Raw genomic sequence first — 6,227 nt, 5'->3', positions numbered from 1 at the left:
GTCCAATGTAGCCTTAACCACTGAGCCATCTCTCTGCCCCCATTATAGGTTTTAAATGATGTAAATGACAATCTTGTTTCTTCCACTAGAAAGGATGAATCACAAACACAAGTGTTTATATTGTTAACTAGGGCTTGATAGAAAGAACAGATTGGAAAATAGAAAGGTTAAATTTAGGAGATTTCAGAGTTCCTTCCAAAAATAAACTTAAAAGTCATATCTGAATTTCTATCCTGGCAAGAGAAACCCAGGATTTTCAGCTTTAGTAATGGTGCAAAACACAGGATTTGGTAGATTTTAGAACATAAAGCATTATGTTTGAGATCAAAGTAAGAAACTGATGTCGAAAAATAAAAGCATGAGAAACAAAACTAGAGCTTAATTTTAGAAAGGGGGGATAATTATAAAAGGTTAAATATACTTCCCATACATTCAATTTTATGTTCTTTCTTAGAGCAAAGTAGCGTTGAAGAGCACAAAAACACTACTGAAAAATAGAACAGAGGTGAACAGAGATTTCTATGGAAACTCAGCCAGTGACTTCCTTGTTGATGCAACAAACATTTCCTCATTTTCTTTCAAAACAGAAAGCCTGGAAGTCATACAGACATGCCTGCCCCCCCCCCCCAATTCTACACGTATAATCTACCCTCATGATTGCTTATTGTAGTCCTTGCAAATCTCTCAAGCCCATCTATCAACCACACTAACTTTTCTCTGCTGTGAATAGCTCCTGTCATGAGCAACTCAGTGTCTTGTTGACAGGCATTCAAGAGGAGGAATGGTCTCTCTGCACTGACACTTTACAAGCTCAATGTCTACAGTAAAGCTTAACAAAGTAGACCAGTCCCACTTCTGCACCCAGCGGTATCTGGAGATAAAGTGGTGAAAGCAAAGTAAAAAAAAAAAATTCAGGTCACATATAAGTTACTATCTTCAAGTTAAAAGTAAGTAGAACCTAAATGTGAACATCATAAAAAATGTTCCCCAAATATGTGAAAACATTTCCACATTAAGCTAATGTTTTCCCTCAGAAAAAAAATTTCCATTAAAAACAAGGATGAGTGAGCCTTTATCCTTTGTGCAAATTTATTATATGATTTACTAAATTGCATTAAGCTCCTGCAAGAATTGACACATATGGGAGGATGACTTTTTATTTGAAATTTTTTTGCTTATACCAGGGTTCATCAAGCTGTTTCATATTTATTTCTCTGATTAATGATATGTCAAAATTCTAATTCTAGTACCAATTTATGGTGTGTTGGCAACTAGAGAATGAAACAGCAATGTAGACAACAGGCAGAATTGATTTGTATCCATCTCCTTTGAATTCCAGTAAATGTTTCCCAAATGTGCTTTTTCTGTTGAAACCAAACTCAATATTAGAGTCTTATTTTCTCAACTGATAAGTATGTTTCTTCTGAGTGTAGAGAATCTCTTAAAGGAGAACAGTGCAGTGAGTGATGTGATTGAAAATGCCAATCATTCTGAATTAGATGTTGCCTGGCCAGAGTGCCTAGTACAGGGTTTCATCAATTACAAAGACAAATCATATGGTTAAATGTTTATTTAGTACAAATGGATTTTGTGGGGGGGTTTCAAAACTAAACATAAATGTAGAAAATTTCTAGCAAATGAAAGATGCCTGGGTAACTATAACAGGCACAGAACTAATAAAAATGGGAGAAAAGAAATTAACCAATAAATTAAATAATAAGTGGAAAGATGAAAGAGACAAAGAAGAGAAATGAAATAGATAGATATGGATGGAATTGGGGTACATATAACTGGGGGCACCATGGGAAGCCAAAACAACCCAGGCTTTCGGCGAGGCTATAGGTTGCCCTCCCCAAACTGTCAGCCAGATTCCCATTATTGAAGACAACACCGACCCACTGAATTTGGAGAAGTTGATTGGTTCCTACACAGAACTTTCACCCCTACATTCCAGTCTTTAGTACAAGAATATACTCTTCAGGCTCTCAAAAGAGAAGCAGACACCAACCTCGCCACAAACCCTTTATGTGCAAAAGTTAACAACTGAACTGCCATTTGTACCTGCCAGGAGAAAAAAAAAAACACTTTTTATCAAGAACAATGGTACTGAGTATATCAACCACTCCAGTATAGACTTCGAGTTTAGAAGTAGTTAACCTACATATAATGGGACACACTTTTTGTTTGGTGTGTGTGTGTGTGTGTGTGTGTGTGTGTGTGTGTGTGTGTGTGTGTGTTTTGTAATAGTTTATTGTTTTTCAATTGGGGTGTGGTTTTATTTTGCTTTTGTTGTTTTGGGAGGTTTTGTTGTTATTTTGAAATTTGTCTGCTACTTCAGAAAAAACAGTGTGGGGGTTAAGGCTAGCGGAGAGGGTCTAGAAGCACTTGGGATAAGGGAAGAACATGATTGAAATATATTTAAATTAAACACATAAAAAACAAACAAATAAAACAAAGACAAACAAAAATTCATGTTAAGCATGCAGCTCATACATTCAAGAAATGGACCACTTATTTCACCTGTCTAACAAATATGATATCAGGAGTGTTAGAAAGAAATGCAACCTCTTCCAGAGGCCACAGCAGCACCATCAAAATGGAGATTAGGTTACTGAAATTGCATGTGCTTCCAGTGGTCTTAGGGATTCAAGGCATGAACTGTTGAGTCAGACAAGAAAAATAGCTATTGGCATTTGTGGTAAAGTGCTAACAGAACCAACTTCTCATTCCTTTTAAAATATATATCAACTGGTACTGAGAAATAAAGGGAAAACTTATTTGTAAAGATTAATGAGCATATTCCTTCAGACATCACCATCTTTGCTAAAGTTCAAATAGTGTGTCTCTGCTTAAAAACATAACCACTCATACCTGTGAATCGTGCCGTCTTTACAAGTAATGACAAAATTGTTATTTCAACAGTATTTATCAAGCAAGGCTCCTTGGAGACCTGATGATAATGGGATTTTGAATGCAGAGTACAGGAGATGTAAGCTCAGTCCATCTCAAATCACTGCTGTAACAAGTTATCTTATTCCATCAGGAGTTTCTTCATAGCATAGTTAATTGGTGACATCGCCGTTCACCTTCTTTCCATTAGTCAAGGAGAAATAAGCGCCCTGCATACACAATTGGCACAAAGCCAGCGATTGAGAAAGGATGGAATAAGATGTGACTCACACGGAGACTCTTCACTTAAAAGTTTGAGAGATCTCTGATTAGTTTTGTTTCTGTTTTTGTTTTTGTTTTTTTTTCACAGATGGTGTTCAGGTGTAAATAGGAAGGGGAGGGGTGCAAGTGTTCAGGTACTGTTACTAAATATCTGGGGGAGGGGGACATTTAACTCTATTGTTCTTGGTGATGCAGGGGATTTATTATTTTTTTATTTGTTATAATTATTCACATGACATCCTGATTGAAATCCCTTCGCTCTTCTCTTCCTGTTCCCTCTCCTGTCCTAGTCCTGTCCCCTAGACCTCTGACAGGTGTGGAGCTCTCTTCCCCGACCTCCTGACCTCAGACTATCAGTTCCCATCAGAATAACCTCTATCCCCTTCCTCTATGTGCCCGCAAGGCCGCCTGACTGACCAGGGGGCAGTGATCAAATCACGGACACCAGAGTTCCTGTCAGAGGCAGTCCTTGCTCTCCTCCCTCTTGTGAACACGGAAAATGAGCTTTTTGTCTCCTACATCTAAACAGGCGGTCTAGGATCTCTGCTGGCAAATATTCTTGGATGGTGCAACAATTTGTCCAGGCACCCCTGAGTCCAGCTCAGCAGGGCTTGATGGTCTCCTTGGGCACCTCCTGACCACTTCAGTTTCTTCCGTCCCCCAACTCTTCCATGTAACTCTCAGAGCTTGGCTGAGAGTCCAGCTGTGAGTCCCAGTATCTGTCTTGATGTCACACTGGGAGGAGTCTCTCAGAGGACATCTATGTTGGGCTAATATCTGCTTATAAGTCAGTATATACCATGCATGTCTTTCTGGGTCTGGGTTACCTTACTCGAGATGATCGTTTCTTGTTCCATCCATTTGCCTGCAAATTTCGAGATTTCCTTATTATTGATAGAAGAATAGTATTCCATTATGTAAATGTATCACAGATTCTTTATTCATTTTTCAGTTGAGGAACATCAAGGTTGTTTCCAGATTCTGGCTATTACACATAAAGATGCAATATATATATATATATATATATATATATATATATAGTCTAGCTCTTGTTGTATGGTAGAGCAGCTTTAAGGTATATGCCAAGTAGTGTATAGCTGGGTCTTGAGGTAACATTTCCCCAATTTTCTGAGGAAGCACCAGATTGATTTCCAAAGTGGTTGTACAAGCTTGTGTTCTCACCAGTAATGGAAGAGTGTTTCCCTTTCTAAACATCCTCACCAGCATGTGCTATCACTTGAGTCTTTGATCTGAGACATTCAATGCAGGGGGCTTTATAAAAAGTGCTATGAAGAAAACTAGAATTTACTTATGAGCATGATTCCTTGTCTGGTGAAGGCTGAATTGGAAGAGGCTGTTTTGAGGAGGTGACAGATAAGAAGCAAGGAACGAACACACCCAGGTGACAGAGCCTCTGATATTTTGGGCTTTTACACATACCAGCTATTTTCTTTCATCATTTCTAGTACTTTGTGGTTAAACACAGCTAGAAAAGAGTGAATCTGCTTTGGGAAATCATTGCCCATCCCAGCGTTTCTATGTGGTGATATTGACGGCCTGTAATGTTTTAAAATCTGAGGTTGGCAATGGCCCTAGACACTGACTTTTGTTCTGTTGGCCTTTGAATGGCTCTGTGCAGAGCTGTGGAGAGCTGGCATGCAAAGTTCTATGTTTCAACTCTTCTCTGAAATGTCTTTATGTCTTCTGTACACTTAACCTAGGAAGAAAAAGGACACTCCCATGAGGAGAAGGATCTGTTTGATCAGACCAAAACTTGGAAGCAATAGTCAAAATAAATGATGGACAATCTCTTTAGTGGCACTGAATTCTTCCTTCTAAGCCTCCCTGGACAACAAAACCTGCACCACATTCTCCTTGCCATATTATTTTCCTTCTATGCCATGACACTGCTAGGAAACATGATCATTATCATGATCATCTGTGTTGATAAGCGACTACAGTCATCCATGTATTTTTTCCTTGGCCAGCTCTCTCTCCTGGAGACCCTGGTAACAATCACAATTGGTCCCTTGATGCTTTGGGGACTGCTGATCCCCAGATGATATCTCTGACGAGATGTGTTATATAACTCTTTCTTTACCTCTTCTGGGAACCACAGACTTTACAGTGCTTAGAGCAATGGCTGTGGACCATTATGTGGCTGTCTGCAAACCTTTGAGGTATAGCATTATCATGAGCGGCTGCACTTGCATCTGTGTGGTGATTGACTCCTGGGTGTTTGGGTTCCTTTCTGAAATCTGGCCAGTCTATGCCACATTCTAGTTTACTCTCTGCAAGTCAAATCTGTTAGATCATTTTTACTGGGCCCAGGGTCAATTGCTCAAATTATCTTGTAATGACACCTCTTTCAGTGAGTTCATCCTTTTCTTAATGGATGTCTTTATTACTATTAGATCCTTGATTCCAACAATTGTCTCCTGCACCTATATCATCTCCACCATCCTCAAGACCCCTTCAGCATCCGGCTTTCAGAAAGCCTTCTCCACCTGAGCCTCCCATTTTACCTTTGTTGTAATTGGCTATGGCAGCTGCTTGTTCCTGTATGTGATACCCAAGCAAGCACAGGCAGCTGAATACAACAGGGTAGCATCATTGCTGGTTTCTGCGGTAACTTCTTTCTTGAGCCCCCTCATCTTCACTCTTTGGAATGGTAAAGTCAAAAAGGTGCAGGGGGCTTTTAAGTGACTGAAATATGGTGATTCTCAAGGCTAATGTTGCAAAGAGGAAGAAGTCTGAACAGACCACGATTACTACCATGTCATCTCCCATCCTGGATACACAGCTTCCACTATAAGATGGTCTCTGTCCCTCTTCATTTTTGGTTTTGGCTCATTTCCAGCCCAGCCTTCTATTGATTGTCTGAGCCTTCTTAATGATTCCCAGAAATTTACCTTTACATACTTGCAGATATCATCAACAAATTTATATGGACATGAACACAAAGAGGAAAGAATAGAGATGTATTTACTGCTGAGTCAATAATAGGTAATGCTAACATATTGAGTCTTGCTTGAGTCTTGTTCACTTTTAAAATT

At 39.3% G+C, this 6,227-nt stretch overlaps 1 pseudogene across 1 annotated transcript; it reads left to right on the top strand.

Annotated features, from left to right (window-relative positions):
- The first annotated feature begins 4,967 nt into the window (after positions 1-4,967).
- On the top strand, positions 4,968-5,877 carry LOC311586286 (olfactory receptor 9A2-like; annotated as a pseudogene). Its single transcript has one exon. The product of its transcript is annotated as an olfactory receptor 9A2-like (transcript).
- Positions 5,878-6,227: the final 350 nt, after the last annotated feature.

This window comes from Acomys minous (genome assembly GCF_964271855.1).
Source record: "Acomys minous genome assembly, chromosome: 16".
NCBI classification, from domain to species: domain Eukaryota; kingdom Metazoa; phylum Chordata; class Mammalia; order Rodentia; family Muridae; genus Acomys; species Acomys minous.
This window is presented reverse-complemented; position numbering and strand designations above follow the sequence as displayed.